The sequence below is a fragment of the Peromyscus californicus genome, unplaced genomic scaffold (genome assembly GCF_007827085.1).
Source record: "Peromyscus californicus insignis strain IS unplaced genomic scaffold, ASM782708v3 Scaffold_15__1_contigs__length_86483966, whole genome shotgun sequence".
Taxonomy (NCBI): domain Eukaryota; kingdom Metazoa; phylum Chordata; class Mammalia; order Rodentia; family Cricetidae; genus Peromyscus; species Peromyscus californicus.
This window is the reverse complement of record NW_026294447.1, coordinates 58592259-58612469: the sequence shown is the minus strand read 5'-3', so window position 1 is coordinate 58612469 and position 20211 is coordinate 58592259.

Below are 20211 nucleotides of genomic sequence, written 5' to 3'. Positions count from 1 at the left end.
TCCCCTTCCCTTTCTTCTGCTCCCCCCGCCCCTCCACCAAGGACTGGTTCTTCACTAAAGGGGGAGCAGAGATACAGACACATGTTAGGCCTGAAGCTGTGGCCTCGTCACCTGCTGAGCCCCGCTGCCTCTTCTTCTTCCCCAAGATCTCATCTTTATTTATGCTCCAGTAGAGTGGGTTTCAGCTTCACCAGAGCTTCCTCACAGCCTGGAGCTGTGGGGCTGCAAAGCCATTTCAGAGCTGAGCACCTGAGGCTTGAGAGCTTTGCAGATAGATGGCCACAGAGTAGCAAGACTGGGGAATCAAACCATGGCCTACCGGCATTCAATTCTCAGCTTTCTGCTCAGGGATCAGCTACAGGGGCAAGAGAGAATATGGTGAGCAGGGAGTAGGACCACCACAGGGAGACCTGCTTCCTCTCTTGGGGTAAGAGGGGTAGCTCAGCAACCTCGGATGTTCAGGCAAACACCAGAGACAGAGATACCATGCTATGAGAGATGCTTGCAGAAGAAATCCCCTCCACCCTCTCTCTCTCTCTGCCACAAAGGGGTGGGCCAGAGGTGGAAGACTGAGGAAAATGAGAGGCACACGGGGTACATTCAGTCTTGAGAACATGACGGTCCTGTTTCAAGTTCAATCAGAGAAAAGGCTCTTCAGTTTCGAGTGCCTTTGCATGCAGAGAGCTGGGACTGTGGCCCATGACCTCAGCAATGCAAGTCTTGTGTTGGTCTGATGTGTGGACCAGAGACGTGCATCACGACCCACAACCCCCGACCCACTCTTGGGCACACAAAGGCCTTCTGGGGGTCACTGGGGCACAAATCCTGCACAGTCTCAAGTTCCCATGTAGGTCTGCCTATAATGTGGGAGAGAAAAGTGCTCCATTTCCCCAGGCCCTCACCCAGCTTTGGCATGCTTGAGAGACAGAATCACATTAGCATTGGTTAGTGCAGGGTCTTGCCTCTTCTCCAGACATCACCAGTTTTTCCTTTATCGGTGATAAGATTAAAAAATAGACTTCTTGCTTCTTTCTCCAGTGCATTCCACATGAATATCAAGTTCGTCTCATACACATCAGCTAAATTATCCTCTTAAAGGGCACTACTGAGTCATGCTGCAGAGGTGGAGCACTCTGGGGGTCTCTGGAGGGGTTAAGTGACTCCTCACATCTCCCCCTCACTGTGAAGGTAAACTCACCCTCCAACCAGGAGGGAGGACATTCAGAGGAATGAGGAGGTGTTTTTTTTTTTTTTTTTCTTAAATCACGTAGCTGCCTATACAAGCTTTGGCAAAGGCTACAATAATTCTTCACTTATCACAAATTCTCAGAAGTTAATTTTCCATAAAATAGTGAGTGACTCTCCTCCTTAAATGCAGTATTCATCCATCTAGAATTAGTGAAAACCCTACTGTGTGCCCAGGAAGGGAAAGGAGCTCTGCTAAGTGTCCAAAGAGGTACAGACTGGGGAAGGGGATAGAGCGCTTGTTGGTGGGCAGACCGTGGGCTGAGCAGGATGCATAGGAGTTCTCCAAAGTGATGCTTCTGAGAGGACAGCCTTCCGGATGAAGAGAGAGCGGCTGGGTGTGTGAGAGCTGGTGTGAGTGAAGTGTGTGCCTATGCTTCTGTGCAGCTGTAGTGTGAGATGAGCTCTCCTTCCAAAGGACCCAAGTTCGGTTCCCAGCACCCATGTTGGGTAGCCTACAGCAACCTATATCTCCAGTTCTAAGAGATCCAATACCCAGCACCCTCTTTTGACCTCTGAGGGCAACTGTACTTGCTTGTACAAACCTACACACATACACATAATTAAAACTGAAATCAAAAAAAAAAAAAAAATAAGGCAGGGACTGAGGCAGGAGGTTCTTACAAGCCCAGAAGTTTGAGGCAACATATTGAGACTTTGTTACAAGCCAACAGCAAAGTATAGTGGTTTAGTTTGTCGGGCAGAATTAATGTGAGGGAAAAAATGAGACTGGACCACAGTGCAAACGTTTCAATATTCGAAACTAAAATCCGTCTTAACTCTTCTAGCTTCCTCTGCCATGGCAAACAATGACTTCAGAATCAGAATCCTCCTTTTCACATAGTGATTTGACTGTGGCAGCCGAGGCAGCAGAGGCATCATGCCCAGACTTGACCATGAGTCTTGGAAATAAAGCCAAGACATCCATACTTATCCAGTGAAGCACTACCCACCCACCTTGATTGGGGATCGCCTGTGAGAGTAAAGACAAAGAACACCGTGGAAACCCGAGATTGCCTTTAGTAACAGAAAAGCCCTGGGTTCAAGCCTGGAGCCCAGGCAAGGCGCACCTCCGCCCAGCCCCAGATCAGATCGCAGTGTGCCTGAGGCAGAATTCTTACTGGCTCTGCACTATCTATAAAAGGGAGTGCTGTGTAGTGGTTTGCCGCCCCCCCCCCCCCCCCCCCCCCCCGCCCCGAGCCTGTGGGCAGGAAGCTCTGTTAAGTTTAAAACACCGCTCTCGAGGAATCTAAGATTTTTTTTCTCTTTCAGTTTTGTAAGGAAACATTTCCATTTTCATTCAATTATAGTCAAAGAATGTTTTTAGTGTGCTTTTTGGGTCCAGGACAGACTTCAGAATCTCCCGAATGGAGGAGGAACCACCCTGTCCCCAGGACAAGGAGTCGGGCAGGGGAGAAGAGCCCAAGTCAGTTTGCCCACTAGCCCCGCCCCCTCCATGAGTCCTGGCCCTGGCCCTGCAGCGAGCTTGTCTGTGGCCTCCTCCCAGGGCCTCATCACTGGCCGGAACACATCTTCCCGCTCTAGTGTTAATGGATCGTGCACATGTGTTTGACCCCAGCAGGACCAGAGACATCTTGTTCCTCCTTGTACCTCGCGGCTGGTGGCCTGCAGCCCTGCCCGTGAGCTGGTTGCGGATTAAGTGAATTAATGAATAAATGAATGAAGCACATCATGTTCTCTGAGGGTTACCATGGGCCCCTCAGAAAGAGTCTGTGTCCTAGCAACTGGCCCCAGCAGCAGGTCCCTCTCCCTACAGCAGTCCTCTATGAGTTCCAGGGGTGGCTGACCTCTCTAAGCAGCCTTCTAGGAGAGAGGGTCCCCTAGGCTGCAGCAGTGTCTCCGCCTCGTTCACGACAGAGCCCCCAGACCTTGTACTGGTAATGTGGGTAGCAGCTGCGTCAGACCACATCCAGAGCCCCCCACTGCCTCCTCCAGCAAGCGCCTGGCTCCTCTCAAAGGCTCTCTGCGTGAGCCGTTCCTATGGTGACGCTCTGCACCTCCGAGAGGCCCCTACCTAGCAGTCTGCAGCCAGTCCTTGATGGATAGGGGGGTGCCAGCCTGAGCTGACCCTGGCCCCTACCTCCCACACACACTGGGTGGCTTAAAACCCAAACCCAAACTTTAGAAGAGCTTGAATGTGATCCAAGCATAGAAACATCGCCTCACTCCCCACCGAGTACATTCACAGAGGCACAGGGTCCAGAGAGGGTGAGTGATTCTCTGTCGGTCACACAGCAAGGAACTGACAGGCTAGGACAAGAATGTTGGAAGTGATTGCCCCGTTAGGAAGACTGCAAAAGCTGATTGTAAAGAGTCCTCCATCCTCCAGGAACCTCAGTGTCACAAAGAAGAAAGGAAGGAAGGAAGGAAGGAGGAAGGAAGGAAGCAAGCAAGTAAGGGCAGCATGGTAGCACAGAGTTTTAATCCTAACACTCAAGAGGCAAAGAGAGTTTGATGCCGGTCTGGGGTCCATAATGAGACCGCCTAGACAACAACAATCAAAATTAAACAAGCAAAGCAAAATCAATCAAAAAGCTCAGAGAGGGCTGGTGAGATGGCTCGGTGGGGAAAGGTACTTGCCACCAGGTCTGAGTACCTAGGTTCAATTTCAAGGACACAGATAGAGAGAACTCCTGCAAGTTGTCCTCCACACATGCACAGAGGTACACACCGCACATGTGTGCATGCATGCACCCACACACCCACACCCTAACTGACTAACTAACTAACTAACTAACTAACTAACTAACTAACAAATGGTAATAAGCCCAGAGACTAGAAAGAAGATAGGGTATCCCAGGAGACAGATCAGAGTTGGGATCTCTGGTGGGGTCTCCCCATCTCCCATTATTGGTCCTGTGTCACATCCTGGGCTGAGGGCACTCCCTCCACAGTCTCATTTTCTCTCTCTTCCTTCTTTCTCCCCGCCCTGAAATCCAGCTTTTTTTTTTTCTGCCCTTATTATCCAAAGCCTGCCCCAAGTTTGAGGCCTACTGGCATCCCAGATACTAACCCCAAGCCATCTCTCATCTCTCAAAAGGGCCTCTTCCTCAGGGCCTCCACCACCTTGCACTTCCCCCAAGTCAGTGCCCAGCTTCTTTGTTCCCCTGGCCACACGCCATCTGTGCACGCTGCCCAGGACCTGGAGACCATGCTGCCCACGGCTCATCAACCTGTTTCTATGGCCCATTCTGGCCACCACCTGCCTGACCCAAGCCATTTGCCTCTTTCACCATCCATGGTAGCAGCCTCTGGACCTGTATCCTCTGCCACCCTGGATCCACAGGGCAAGGGGCAGAGTGTGTGTGTGTGTGTGTGTGTGTGTGTGTGTGTGTGTGTGTGTGTGCAGGCCACCCTGGATCCACAGGGCAAGGGGCAGAGGTGTGTGTGTGTGTGTGTGTGTGTGTGTGTGTGTGTGTGTGTGTGTGTGTGTGTGGAAACCTCCCACAAATGAGCTTAGGCAGGAAGGAAAAGGGAAATCAGACCCGAGCTCATGTCAGTTTTCTCAGGGCTCCAAGCTATGGATTTAGTGCACAGTAGGTTCTCATTAAGTATTTGTGGAATTGAATTGCAGCATCTTATCAAAGAATCAATAGGGAAGTCCTTGGCTTGCTTGGGTCAGTTATAAGTAGCCCTTTAAGCAAGTGAGCTTCTCTTCACTGGAAAGATCTGCCTTCAGCCTTACACGTCAACATCGATTCTTTAGTAAGCCTCTTTCCGGTGGCTTTTCTTCAAATCTCTGTAATGGGCCAATTATTTCCAACCGTATTTTACTTCATTCTGCCTTCCTGTTTGAGGAGCAGCAACAAAACACCGCCCCGTCCCCCGCCCCCCATCCTGGTGTGGCATGTAGGCGACCCTAGCAGCAGTGTCTCCACACTGTCTGGGTTTCTTGGTTTATTTTCCTGTTGACAGTATCTTCAAGACTTGCTACAGGCGGAAGAGCAGGAAGTGAGCAAGGGCGTGGGGGTCATGGAGATGGAGGGTGACCTGGGGGTGGGGGGTTGTTTCCTGGTAGGTACAAAGCCCCTGCCCTATGATGGGCATTTTATAGGGGTCTGGCTTCCAACAGGATGCTCTGCTGCTGGCAGGATGGGAAAGTGCTGTAAAAAGTACAGTGGGAAGTCAGGCCAGCCACTCCAGCCAGCTCCCATAAGGCCCTGAGATCAAAGACCCAAGGCCTCTGGAACCAGCACCTACTGTCTAAAATGGACTCTCCAGGTCAGGATCTGCTTCTGGAGAGGGGGGGCCTAATCTCTTGGCTTGACAGCATGAGTTAACAGGACTCTGAGCTGAGAGGCAAGGCTGGGGAGGCCTGTGTGAGTCAGGCGGGGCTCAGCACAAGACAGATGGTTCCTGCAAGATGGTGAAATCAGAGAGAGCTTATTAGAGAGACTATTTACAGCAATGTGGGTGAGGTGCAAAAAAACCCAGAAGGATGACAGCAGGCCCAGTTACCCCGCAGGCCTAGGGGTCGAGGGGGTGGGCTTCACAGTACCTGGACTGCAAACTGAAAGCTCGTGAAGAAGCTAAGGGTGGGCTTGGACTTCAGTGGAGAAAGCTCCAGTCTATGGGGGAGTCTGATGTCCATCCCAAGCGATGGCCAAGGTCGAGACACCAAGGGCCAAGGCTGGAGGTTCTACAGGTTAAAGAAGCCCACGTGACCAGAGCACCAATGAGTCCAGCTGCCTTCTCTTATTGGGGAAACTGAGGCCAGAAAAATCTAAGTGGTCGAGCAGGGATTCTGACTTACATCCTTACCTTTACTGTATCAGCAGGAGGGGAGCCCATCCTGGGTTAGCTCTGCCCTGGGAGTTGGGTTCATGGGGGAGAGGTTTCATATGGGTCTTGATCTTGTGATCTGGTTCACTCTGTAATGTCCACATCCATGGGTAAAAGCAGTGAGCTCTGTTGGTCAACCACCCCACAAAGAGGCAGTGGGTTCTGAGAAGGGAACTTTCTTCCAGAGAACCAGGCTGCTGAGTGCCAGGTGTGGCCATACCCACACAGTCCCTGTAGCAAGAGAAACCCCACTGAGTATAGAGTCAGGGCCCATCCCTAATACCATATGAGCTGACATTTATATTCCAGCAGAGAAGAGAGCCAGGGGGCCCATTGCCAGGACTGGGAGAAAGTTCTGGATGGTTTTAGGTAAAGCCTTTCTGCTCTCTGGGCTTCAGCCCCCCCAATTTTATCTTTTTTAGCTCTGACATGCCATAATGGCCTGAGTGGTAGAGGGGCTGTGGCCAAGGAGGAGGGGGTTCACTGGGATTTTGGGGGTGAAGCCAGTTTGTGATCTATGGTAACTAGAGCATGCAGGAATGGAAACTGGACACTGAGTGAACTTGATGCTGGAAGCTGCAGGAGCAGGGAGAAGGCCAATCATGGGTATTGTGTGCAGGATAAAACCCTGGGAAGAAGCATGTAAGGGGCTGGAATGACACACAGGAAGCAGATGTCCAGAGCTTGGGGCCTGGACCCTGGGGCTTGCCTCATAGGTGACCTCACAATTCTCTCTTTAAGAAAACGATTGATTTATTTTATGTGTGTAAGTGTTATTTCTGCATGTGTGTATGTGTGCCACATGAGAGCCTGGTGCCCACGGAGGTCAGAAAAGGGTGTTAGACCCTGAACCACCATGTGTGCCCTGGGAATTGAACCCAGGTCTTCCGTAAAAGCAACCAGTGCTCTTAACTGCTGATCCCCAGTTCCCATCTTGGCCCTGTGTCCCTAGCTGCTCACTCTACTGGCTCCTCGCCTGATGCCCATAAGCACCCTTCAGTCCTTTCCAGGGGAACAAAGGAATCCCAGATGCCCATAGAAAGTGGGGAAGGGAGTCTCCATAGGTCCCAATGCAGCAAGAGCATCAATTAAGAAAATGGAGATATAGGCATTGGGCAACTGGGTGGACCCCTCTGGGACTCTAGGGTCCTGGGAGAGTGGGAGATGCAGAAATGAGGAGGATCCACTGTGGCCATGAGGAGAAAGCAAATGGATTAGATAACCAAGGATTTGCTCGAGGATGCAGCGATACGCACATTTGAGTGTGTGCATGCGTGTGTGGGAGCCTAAGCCTTCACTTAACTCTAAGAGGGACCCAAGGGTGTCTGCGGACTGAAGAGGCTGCAGATGACGATCCAGGAGGACCTAAATGATTAATTGAATGAGGCAAACACAGCCCGCTCCTCTACAGGTTTCAGGCCGGGTGGGGAGATGAGGATTTGAACCGACACTTTCATGAGCTCTTTAATTGAGTCCGAAGCATCCGTGGGGGCGAGGCCGTGGAACATGTGGGGCAAGGAGTCGGTGTACCGTGATGCCCTTCCATCTGTCCTCTGGCACCATTGGAAAAGACAACAGCCATGCTGCGGAGCCCAGGCTGTTGGAAGCTCTCTGCCACTGGCCTCGTCATAGGCACACTTAGGTGTTAATTGTGCTTTTAACTTTCAAAGTGGTTTCACATTGATTTTATTTACACAGAACCTGGCGTTTGTCACGCTCTGCCTCAGGAGCTAGCAAGCCATTTTGCGCACTGGGAAATATCAAGAGGGTCTGAAAGATCTAGCTGATGCCCACTTCTCATGTGTATCCTGGACACACAGTCAGGGTCCAGAGAGCATTTGCTGACTGAATATTATAATGGGTGGATGGACAGCTGGGTAGAATAGTCTACAGGGAAGGTATCTGCCTTATTGTGACCACCAAAGAAGTCTTGTTAGGACTTCACCAGAAATTCTCTCCTAGTATTCCCTCTCAGTTCCTGCCATGCTGGACATGCCTGCCTCCTGGGGACTTCTCCATGTACCCTGTCCTATCAGAGTCAAATTCCTTGTCCTTATGGTTGATCTCAGTGCTATGGATGGGCATGTGATGGGTGGGCATGTGAATGTGTTCAACCCTACCTTCACTTCAAGGTGGGGAGGGGGTTCCATCTGGCCCCAATCCAGACCTCTTCAATATCCGGGGGCGCTGGGCCTGATCACAGCTCAGGGAGAGCAGAGCTGCAGCAGCTGTGAGGGGCTGTCCTGTCCCTCTCCACACAGTTAGAGGGTTGCCTGCCAGCTGGGCTACACACAGGCCGTGGGCAGGGATTCCCCTGGGAGGAGTCGCAGCTTTCCGATAGTTGGGGTGCCCGCATTTCCTTGATGCCAGTATTTTTAACTTGGCCCGACTTTTAATAAACTGTCTGTGTGGGGAGCCGTAACCAACAGTTAAAAGACTCAACTCACTAAAACACTACTCTGAGGGGAAAAACCTCCATGACCAGAGTCATGTCTGGTCCTAAGAAGACCTGTGCTTCCTGGGGCCACCAAAGCTGCAGGGTTGGGACAGATGGGTGACAGGGCAGGGGAACCAGGGACTTCAGGGCCCCTGGCAGCTGTATCAGAGACCCGCTTTCCATGCCTCTCTGTAGCTCAACTCTATCTCAGACCATGCTGCCATGCCCTCCAGAGAATCCCCTCTGTGTGTACTTGGCTCTCCTACACACTGGGGACCTGGCAGGGGTGGTCCTGTCCCTACTTCTGCTTCTAAACACCTCCTGCTTGTTCATGCCTTCCCTCTCCGAACCCCACAAGACCCTGGTTCTGTCTTCAACCCTCACCAAGGGAATACAGTAGACCGTGGGGGCGATGCTCCGTCTGTTTATCCATTCCTATCCTTCTGTCTGTCCTGGATAATGAGCTGAAGCAATGGCTCTCTCCTCCCTTCATCTAGGGAGAGTGAGAAATAGCACAGTCAGGCTCATGCCCAGAGCCCAGGCAGGGTGAGGAGCGGGAGGTGACAGATCCTGGCTAGGCCTGGGCATGGTGGTGGATTTGACAATAGGAAAATGTTCTATTTCTATTTCTGTTATCTGCTCCTTAGGGACAGTTGTACCCACACTTTGGGGAGGTCAGTGAGGAAGTAAGCTACAGAGTGGCCCTGAGAGCAACAGTGTGTGCTTACACATTGGTCCTCTTCAGATAGGATTGGTTTGCCAGGAAAATGAAGGAGGCAGTCACCCTCTACATGTGATCTGAAGGTGCCATGACTGTCTGCTCCCCACCCCAAGCATTCCACAGCCGCTTCAGTTCCCATTAGTAAGCAGGGACCCCAACACCCAGTTTCAAGGTCTTCGATTGAACAAGTGTTATGGATTCCATGGGTCTCCAGTATGTATATATGAAAGAGGGGCAAATGAACTATGTTTGACAGTCCCTCAAAAGGCTATGGGGGAGGACGGATCTCAGGGAGAGCCTGAAACAGAAGGACAAAGGGGTGTGTTATCACCACCTGCCCAAATTGTTCTTATTACATCCGTGGAATGTACCCATTGAGCCCCAGGGTGACAGAGACTCTCTCAAGGGTGGGGGCAGCCAGGCCACCTGCTCAGGATGCCCTGGCAATGATTGGCCAGTGGGCTGCCTGTGGGTACCCTGGAGCCCCAAATTATCTCGGAGCTTCCCTGCTCCTGTGTGCTCCTTAGTTCTGCTTATGATAGAGAGCACCGTCCGGAACAAAGCCTTGGCTGTGTTCCCAGGTTCCACATCTGCCTGTCTCCCCCCAGGCCTCCCACCCCCAACCCCCACTTGTCGAGACAGAAGCGGGCAGGGAGGGCTTTGCAGACACGGATGGAGGCATTCATATGTTCCCTGGCCCTGACTTTGTTGAAACATCTGCGGTGGCTCTTCCTCAGGAGAAGAGAAGACAAGAGGCTTTCTCTATGCCTTGCTGTGAAGGCGGGGTGGGGGTGGGAGGTGGGGGGCGGGGTGGGGGGATAGCACAGAGGACAGTCCTGCCAGTGGGGTCAACAGTGTTCCTCTGTGTAGTCACCAACTAATTAGTAACCCTGACTCGGTGGCTGTGGAATAAACCAGAAGAGAATCCACTGAGGGTCCAGGCACTGCGTCCTGGGAGCAGGCCATAGGAGCCCATGGACTAGCGGATCCCATTGTAGGGCCTGACCCAATCCTGCATTCCCTGCCCAGGCCTTAATTTCCCCTCTGCCCTTGGAGACAGTTGCAATAAAACCCAAAGACCACTGTAAACTGATATCCGCTAAGCCATTTCTTCTCTGGTTGCTCAAGAACTTGTTTACTCCGGGGGCTTTCTCCTATCACCCTAGACACTGACAGAGGTCCCATTTCCTACTTGTCTTTACCCCTAGACCCCAAGTCCTGTTGTTGACTTCTTCACTTCCGCCACTTGTCAGAACCCAAGTGTGTCATCTAGCCTGGGTAAAATACCCCAGAGAGCTTCTGCTTGACAGTTTATGTATAGCCCAGAGGAAAATGGAACCCACTCAGCATGCTCTCTGGTAAAGCCCCTGCTCAGAGCTGGGCATGCCACTGGCAAATCGGGAACGCTCCACAGAGAGTCTGAACTGGTAGTCTGAGTGTAGACTTTGGCTCAGGTATAAAAGAAAGAAACTAGCCAGGCGGTGGTGGCGGCGCATGCCTTTAATCCCAGCACTCGGGAGGCAGAGCCAGGCGGATCTCTGTGAGTTCAAGGCCAGCCTGGGCTACCAAGCGAGTTCCAGGAAAGGCACAAAGCTACACAGGGAAACCCTGTCTCGAAAAAACCAAAAAAAAAAAAAAAAAAAAGAAAGAAACTAGAGTTTTGAAAGGAGGGTCATGTCTCGTCTCTACGGAAACACAGACAGATACCAGGGGGCTGGACTCTCTGTGGGGCTTCTCTCTGACCTTGCTACTGGGCCTTTCAAGTGGGAACAACATGGGACAGACCTTGTAAATACATTCTGCTCTGCTATATGCCCAGTGGAACTAGCAGGTCACGGTGTATGGGGAAGAACAGGACAGTATACCTGAACCTGGGCCCCCAGCCCTGCCCAGTAGCCCCAAGGCGGACAGAGCGGCGAGGCAGGGCAGACCGCACCATCTATCTGCTAGCCGAACTGTAGGAGCGCGAGGTGGCCCGAGCAGGGCCTGAAAGCCTTTGGAAGGCATCCCAGTGGAGGTAGGGATGGACCTTGATAGGTTCAAATTAGTGTGCCAATGCAGGGGAGGGGGAGGCCTTCCCGGCAGCAGGAGGAGGCCCAGCCAGGGCAGGCCAGGGCGCCAGTGCGCCTGGCTATTTTGGGAACTGGACTCTGAGAAGAGTGAGGGGAGCAGCTGTCTCTTAGGGGGTGAAGCTTGGAGGGGTCCCCAACGTGACCTTACTGGGCCGTGCCACAGGAAAAGTTCAGGCAGGTTCCAAGAAGTGGAGCTACAAGGTCAGAGCCCCAGAGGGTCACTCTGGCGGCCATGGAGGAAGAGGGGAACAGCGACAGCTGAAAGGCCAGAAAGACAGAAGTGAAGTGAAGGACGGGGTGGGGGGTAGGGGCTAGAGTGGGTAAGCTGGGAGAGACAGCCTCCTCAATTAGAAGGTAAAAAGCAGCTCTCCCTCTCCAGAAACCCCCTCCCACTCTCTTTGTCTGTTCTATATAACACAGAAGGGGAAAAAAAAATACATTCAAATATCCCCAAGATGAATGGTAAAGATTGAAAAACAAAACAAAAAAAACAAAACACTTCAGAACAGTGTGTTTACAACGAACTCATTTATGTAGAGTGAAAAAGAACGTACCAGATCCACTTTTCTATTTATATGTTTACACATGCATATAGATGTTTGCGGAAGATCACGAAGGAAACTGTTACCAGCTTTCACCTCTTGTGAGTGGGCCAGGGACTAGGGTGGAAGGAGGACTCGCTTCACATTTAAAGTGCTGTGCCTAAGAGTCAATGTTACTCTTTAAACCACTTCTAAAATAAAAAGAAACAGAGTGGGGGGAAAGAGAGGGCTGGAGATGGCGGCATCTGGCTAATCTCTATGCATGGCCGGATATGGTTATCTGCAAGGCAGTGAGGGCCTGAAGGCCCCAGAAGGCTGACGGCTCCCTCTTTACTTTTCCACCACGCTGGGCTCCAGTCTCCCAGGGCAGCACACCTACCCCGCCTAGCGCCCCTGCTCTCGGCGAGCTGGCTGCGCCCCCTGCCGGCGGGTCTCCTGGCCTTCCCTTGCCAACGTGGACGAAGAAGCAGGCTGGAAGGCGCCTTCTCTGAGGCAGTTAACAGTTCATCCTGGGATGTCTGCATTTTCTCAGAGTGGCTCCTGTAGTGAAAAGATAAGAGGAGAGCTGTTATGAATGAATGCAGGCAGGGGGAGACTATCCATTATCGTTTTCAGCCTAATGAAGCCCTCTGAAGGCTCTCTTCAGAGTGATAAATTCCTCCAGGGCCTCAGTCCTTCCAGCCACGAAGCCACAGGCTTGTCATAACTCATGTCCCAGGAATCACACCGCTTGTCCCAAACTTCCTCACTACGGGCTGCTCAGGAGGCCCAAGAGTAAGGCTGATAACACATTTTGGAAACACAGACGTTCACAGCTCATTGCACAGGCATTGGGATGACAATGCCAGGGTTAATTCGTCCCATTGCCCATCCCTGTCAGCCTTGGCAGTGTGGAGGCCAGGCAGAGGAAGCTGGCAGGACTGTGTCTGAGAAGAGGGGACCTGGAGGCAGCCAGGAATCTGTCACTGTGGTTATGGCTGGTCTAGGAGGTGATGGTGTGAGAGGGGTCTTTGTCCCCCTGAGCAAGGTATTGGGCAGTCATGTGGGGTAGAAGGCGCCTACAGAGTCTTTCTCCCCCAACCAGGGCCCCTGCCTTCCCGTTACTGCTCCTGACGTCCGTTCCCAGCAAGCTCAGCCAGGTGGCTGGATGCTCTCACCCCTCATGGGAGCAGCACAGACAGCTGCCTTAGACACAGTCCAGACTGCAGGCCTGTTCCATACACTTTCCCATCCGCATAGCCAGGCTCAGCCAAATGGCTCCCTGGTGTCAGGGCGGTGAAGGTCTTCTACATTGCCTCAGCAGGAGGGGCGCACAGAAGAGGCCCGTTCAGGGGTGCGGGAGGATGGAGAGGGAGGACAGAGGCCCAGGCAGGGGCTGTTTCACTATGTGGACACAAAAAGGATAAAGCCCTGCTTCCTTCATTGGTTTTTTTTTTTCACCCACCCTGCCCACTCTTGAAGTGTGAAGACCAGTTCTACTTTTGTACAGCCCTGTGGTGACATGGTTCCCAGACCTTTGGCCTTCCTTATACAAACACAAAGCCCTTCCTAATTTGGTTCTCTGAAGGCCAGCCCCACTTTCACACAGCCTTTGTGGTGACATGGTTCCCAGACCTTTGGCCTTCCTTGTACAAACATGGGCCTTTTCCCAGAGTGGTCCTCTGTCCCATCCACCCCCAATTAGGGAACTTTAGATGGACAGTGGTCTCAACCCGCAATGGGACTACTTTAAACAGGACAGAGGAGATATTCTGGGCACACCCCTCCCCAGCAGCCTGGTCCTGGCTTCCACCCCAGGAAGACATATGAGAGGAGTTCTGAGAGGTGTAGGCAAGGCAGGGCAGGGCAGGGCGGAGATGGCTCCAGCCTAGGACTGGTAGTGCCACCCAGAGGCCTGGGCCAGTAACTGACCTGTGGGAAACCTAAAGGGGGTCTCTAGGCCAGGTGTGCCTGGAGATAACAGGGCAGAGGCAGATCCTGTGCCTTGCTTTATGTAAATATGCTTTGTTGCTAGGCATATCTACAGAGCTTGGAGACAATCCCATCTGTTTCCCCTGCTTGTCCCTCTGCATCCAGGGCAGGGGCAAAAAGGAGCATGGGAAGGGTTGCCTTTGAGTGGGGACTGAGTGATTTGGCCAGGGAGTTGGTCTTTCAGCTGGGATTCGAAGACAGGGTGAAAATTTTAAATGGGAAATAACAGACTGGCTTTGCGGTTGTTGTGCTATTTAAAGAAACATCAGAGAGGCCAGAAAACTGGGAGATAAAAGGAAGTCGCACACTGTGCCCTCTACAGGAGCTCTGAACTGAGACCCTTCAAGTCTTGGCCTCCTTGGGGTCAGAGACTGATTGCAATCTGGCACCCCCATAGCTCCTCTGGGTGGACTTCCCCTCTAACTTCCCAGAATCCCCAGAGCTCTATCAGCTGCCACCTTAGAGCCATCCAGGGGTTTACCTTTTGTTTGAGACACTTGGGACTTAAAATTGTATTTTTTAAGGCAGGTACAGCGTTGCATCCCTGTGATCCTAGCACCAAGGAACCTGAGGCAGAATTGTTAGGAATTCATAACCAGCCTGAGCCGTATACTAAGACTGTGTCTCCAAAGAAGAAAACTAAGATTTATTTTATTTCTAATTATGTGTATGAGTGTGTCTGTATATGATGAGTATGTGCATGTGAGTACAGGCACCTGAGGAGGCCAGAAGAGGGAGCTAAGACAATTGAGGGCTCCCATAAGGGTGCTGGGAATCAAACCCAGGTCCTCTAGCAAGAGCAGCAAGTGTCCTTAATCTCTGGGCCATCTCTCCAGCCCCAAGTCCTTGAACTTTCCATGAAAAAAACACATCTATGCTGTGACTTTGCTATTTGTTAATGCTCTTTTCATAGTTCAGACACCCTCCTCTGGTTTTTCAAATGTTGGATCTCTGTATATAAGATACTAGATTGTGTTGTGGAACAATCTTTTTGTACACTGTACAATGTTGTTCTCATTAGCTTAATAAAGAGCTAAATGACCAATAGATAGGCAGAAAGAAGTTAGGCAGGACTTGCAGACAGGGAGAGAGCTTGCTGGGATGAAGAAGGGCAGAGTCACCAGGAGACACTGGAGAGGCAAGATGAGCATGATGTACTGAAGAAAGGTACCAAGCCATGTGGTAGAACATAGATAAGAAATATGGGTTAATTTAAGTTGTAAGAGCTAGTTAGTAACAAGCCTAAGCTATTGGCCAAGCACTTATAACTAATAATAGGTTTCTGTGTGGTTATTTTGCAGCTGACTAGTGGGGCAGAAAAGTCCACTTATAAATGTTGCCCAATGTCTGGCCGTGTACATCCACATAAAGCCTGAGAAAGTTTAAACAAAATAAAGTTCAGAACACGGAAGTCAAATATGGGGCAGGCACCATCTTAAACTTCATGAGCCCACAGCTCAAACATGGCACTTCATACCTGGCTGTGGACCTTGGGCTTCTGTCCTCCAAGTGGACCCTGTCCTTCCTCCCTTCTAGGATGCCTTTTCATGTGCCCCAGCCTGGTGATGCCCCCTTTATGGGGACATTGAGAGACTGACTAAAACCAGGAGAGCCACCATCACTCAGGGAACTGAGGGTAGCCAGGACTTGTCCCTGCCAGCACTTACCCAGAGGCCAGTCCCTGACCCAAAGATAGTCATACTTATCTTACGAGCATCCAGACACCTAATCACCATCCTCCTGTACTCATTTCCAATTCCCTAGCAAAGCTGTTGGATTTATTTTCCAACCATATCCAGAATCGATCACATCCTTTCTTTCCATACCTTCCCTATCCAAGCTGAGCCTGCAGCAGCTCTTACTGGGACCATGGAGACACTGTAGTTGGTCTCTCTGCTCCTCGTGCAGGAGAGGCCTGTCAAAGCTGATGTGGGTGTTAACCAGGTCCTTCTGGCCTGCCCTCATTCCCTTCCCCTATGACCACCACCTCTCCTCAGCCTCTCCTCCAGCCACAAGAGCTCTGGCCTTAGTTAAACCTGCCTGTTCCCTTTGCTGAACATGAGTTCCTTCAACTTGTGTATGCCTTGGCCAGTTCACCTTCTCAGGCCATCCCCGGTGTTCCCATCACTGTCCCTGGACCATCCACCCACCCACTGAGCACTTCATGCCAATAGTACCTCTGTCAGTGGGAGGCTGGCACGGCAGGGTCTGCATTCATCTGGGCACTGGGCTAAGGGCTGTCTCCTTGCTCATCATTTTTCAGAAGAAGAAGAAGGCAGTTCTGTCACCCACCTTATATCTGTCCCCTGAATCTTCCATGGAGTCCTGAAGGCCCTGATGGCCCTGCCTCCCTTTATCTCAGCCTCCGCCTCCTTCCTTCCCATAGTGAAGGTACTGGGGACACTCAGGGTCCTACAAGTCCGGAGTGTTCCTCAGAGTCCAGAAGTTCTGTGCTGTCCTTGAAAGCAGGCTCAGCCCATGCATGTGGGTTCACACCGCAAGGAAGAAGAGCCTTTGTGGGCTTTGGCTCAGCTGTTGAAACCCAGCCAAGCCAACAGCTTCATGACACCAGCCAACCTGTTAATCCTCCACATTGAGAGTTTTCCATTCTTTGGCTGGGGTCAGTGCCTGAAGGTTGGATTTGCCCACCTGGACCAAGACTGGCCTATCACTCCATTTCCTCTATAACCACCTGACCTTCCAGGTGATTCATCTATGAAAGGCTCAGAGAAGGTAAGGCTTGTCTCAAAGACACACAGGACAGCCTCAGGTGGTAGACCCAGAGTGAAGCCCACAGCTACAGTGCTATAGATGCATCTGCCCAGGAAGGAAAGAGCCCATCTTGACTAAACTACCTGCCTGGGAGGCTTCAGGGTCTTCAGGTCCATCTCTCCTCAGCTGTGATGAACTCTCCCTCCACAGTGATCTACGTCATCCTCTCTGTACCATGTAAGCCAACCCAGCTAAGCCAACAGGATGCCCAGACCCAGACACTGAGCTGGAAATGTAGGTGTCCTTCCTCAGGCCTCTCTGAGCCCAGATTCTTCATCTTTAAGAACCAAAAAGCCTCAAAGATAGCTTAGTAGGTGAAATGCTTGCCTTACAGGCCTGAGGGCCTGAGTTCAGTCCCCAGCAAATGCATGGTTTCTTAAAGCTAGCATGCCATGGTAGCGAGTGTTTATAAGCCAACCCTGAGAAGGCAGACACAGAAGGATCCCTGGGGCTCACTGAAGGACCACCTGGCTTACTTGGCGAGTTCCAAGCAGTGAGAGACCCTGTCTCAGAAAATAAGGTATCTGGAACCTAAGAAATAAGAAACAACACTCAGGGTTGTGGTCTGGCCTCCACACGCACATACATATACATACTCACATGTATGCCCACACGTACATGCACATACGCACATAAAAGAAGTGAGCAGCTCACTGCCTTCCTCACCAGCACACTGGGAGATACAGGGAGGAAGGTTTCTGAGACAGCCATACATTGTGTAAGTCCCACCTCTGTGGGTGACTCATGAGTGCTGGGGACGAGATCCCTTCTGCTGGGACTACTGAAATCCAGCCATGGTCAACACAGGCCCCAGAAGAGAGACAGAAGGCCTTTATCAACCCCTCCCAGACACCTGGTCCTGTCACTGACCCTTCAAGAGAGGAGGCTGCGATGGATGGGCAGGAGACTGCCGGCCTTGTTCCAAGGAGACAGTGTGTGGTTGCTGGTGCTGCTGCCCAGCCCATACAGCAGCCCTCCTTGTTCCGGGCTTTGGCGGGCACTAGGGCAGTGTTGATCTTGGAGGGCTCACAGGCGCTTGCAGTGTTCCATGTGAGGTGTTCTCAGCTGCTTTATGGAAATTATTTTATGGCCCCTGTAGGTGTTGGGCAGCTCCTCCCCTGCAAATATTTCCAGGCTAAAAATACTGTATTCATGCTTAACGGTTGGAGAACTTAGGGGACCATGCAAAGGTCTGAATCTCCAGCCACCAGCTCAGGTTTTCAGGGAACACAACTATGCTTTTCCACAAGCCAGCTTTTCTAGGGACCTGTCCTGCTAGGTGACAAAAGTTGCTTCAGTCCAGAACCCCACTCTCCAAACCCCTACTCCCAGGATTGGGTAATTCAGAAAGCATTTGAGTAAAAAGGCTCACATGCTGAGGACTTGGTCGCCAGCTGGCTATTGGCGAGGTTCTGAAAATCTCAAGAGGTGGGCCAAGGGGGATTTTGTCTCTGGTCCCTTCCATGCTTCCACTATCGTGATGCGTTGCCTCTCCAAGGCCAGAACTAATAGAAACAAACATTATAGACTGAAGTCTCTGAAATCATGAGTTGAAACCAGCCTTTCCTCTGTGCGTCACTCGGCTGTTTTGATATGCAAAAGTAACAAGTAAAGGGTCCAGACCTCAACTGACTCCTTAAGAGTCCTTAACATCCACATCTTACCTGCTCTCAACTGTCTCAGAAGACAGAGACATGGGGACCTCCAGGGTCAAGTTCAAAACCCAAAAGTCAAGAATTGACTCAGAAAAAAAATCTATTTATTTACTGAGACAAGGTCTCATTGTGTAACCCCAGCTGGCCTGGAAATCTCTATGTAGACTAGGCTGGCCTTGAACTCACAGAGATCTGCCTTCTTCTGCCTCTTCAGTGTTGTGATTAAAGGTGTGTGCCACCACACTCCAGTCAAAAAAATTATTTTTAAATAGCGTGATGGTTTCTCAGAAAGCCAAATATTGGGGGCTGGAACAAGGGGCCGATGGGAAAAGCCAAGCCTGGTCATCTTGAATTCAGTTTCTAGGATTCACATTGTGGACTAAGAGCATCCATCCCATGCAAGTTGTTCTCTGACCTCTACACACGGCCCATGGCATATAGGCACATAAGTATAAACAGACACACAATAAAAAGTAAATAGGGCCCTTTGATGGTGGCACATGTCTTTAATCTCAGCACTTGGCAGGTAGAGGCAGATGGATTCTGGAGTTGGAGGCCAGCCTGGTCTACATAGTGAGTTCCAGGGCATCCAGGGCTAAGTAAGTAAGTAAGTAAATTAATAAATAAATGAATGAATAAATGAATACTATTTTAAGTAGTTAAAAGATATATTCGATGTTATGTACATTTATAGTAATGCTATATCATGTTTATATTATTGTGGTCAAGGATGAAGCTAGAGTTTTGCTCATGTTAGGTGAGTGCTCTGCCACCCAGCTACAAACCCAACATCTTACAGTTTTAAAAAAGTCACCCCAAAGAAAGAGAAGGCAGGGGAAAGAATTAATAAATTTCACCATTTCTTTTCTTACAGAATCTTGAAGAGAGGCTGACTTTGGGGTGGGGTAGGGAAGCACAGCATGCCCTCTTCTGGGGACTGTTCCAGGGTTAGTGATTCTCTGATTCTGATGGAAGGAGGCTCCTGGTCATATCTAGAGGTGTCATGGACTGTGCCTGGGGAGGAAAAAGTTGGCTGTGGCGTGTTTAAGGTAGAGGTCAGATTTTGCTGTATATCTTGGGGTGTACAAGACACCCTACCCCAGGGAACCTCCCAGCCCTAACACGGTTACAGCACAGGCACAGACAGCTGGGAACATACAGAGGGGTACAGGGGTGCCAGTGCCATTCCTCTGGGTCCTGGTGAAGAAACTAAACTTTTCTAAGAAAAATATAACTTTTGTGTTTGTTTTGAAATAAGATAACACTCTATAGCCAGGTTGACCTCTGACCTGTGATCACCCTGCCTCAGTCTTCTGAGTAATGAAATTACAGGTGCGGGCCACCAAGGCTGGCAAAAATAACCATCTTATTTTTGCACTAGCTAACTCCCCTGGGCTCTACCCTCTATTCTCTTTGGGCCAGGGGTGTATTCTGTTCTTGTGGGGCTGAAAGCCAGACCTGGCCCTCACTGCAGCTCCCTCCCCAGGTCTCCCTCAGTAAACAGGAAGTGCAGAGTAAGCAACTTCCAAAACTATAGAAATGACAGAGGCAGCTGGCTGCCTGGACAGTCACCCAAGGTTCCTCTGCAACATTGAGGCATCCATCTTTGGCCTACAGGCCTAGAATATCTGACAGACTTTTCTGTGAAGCAGGAATTTTAATGGACTGGCCTACTTTGTCTTGGCAAAGTTTGACAGTTGTCTTCTTTTGTGTCTTGCTTGTCCATTTTGGAAAGCATACTGTCGACAGTTGGGACAAGGGCAGTTTCTTGTCCAGTGGCTAGCTTTTCTACATTGAAAACAATTGAACCATATGGAGGTTCTTTGATGCTCATCATATTCTTTGAAGTAGATTGGTGCTACCAGGAGCAGATATATCTTTCTGTCATGAAAAGCCTTATGTTATTAAAACATCTTAAATACCATATTGTGTAGGTCCTTGAAGTGTTTGAAGACCACATATCTATCTAAAATATAAATCTGTTTAACCTTGA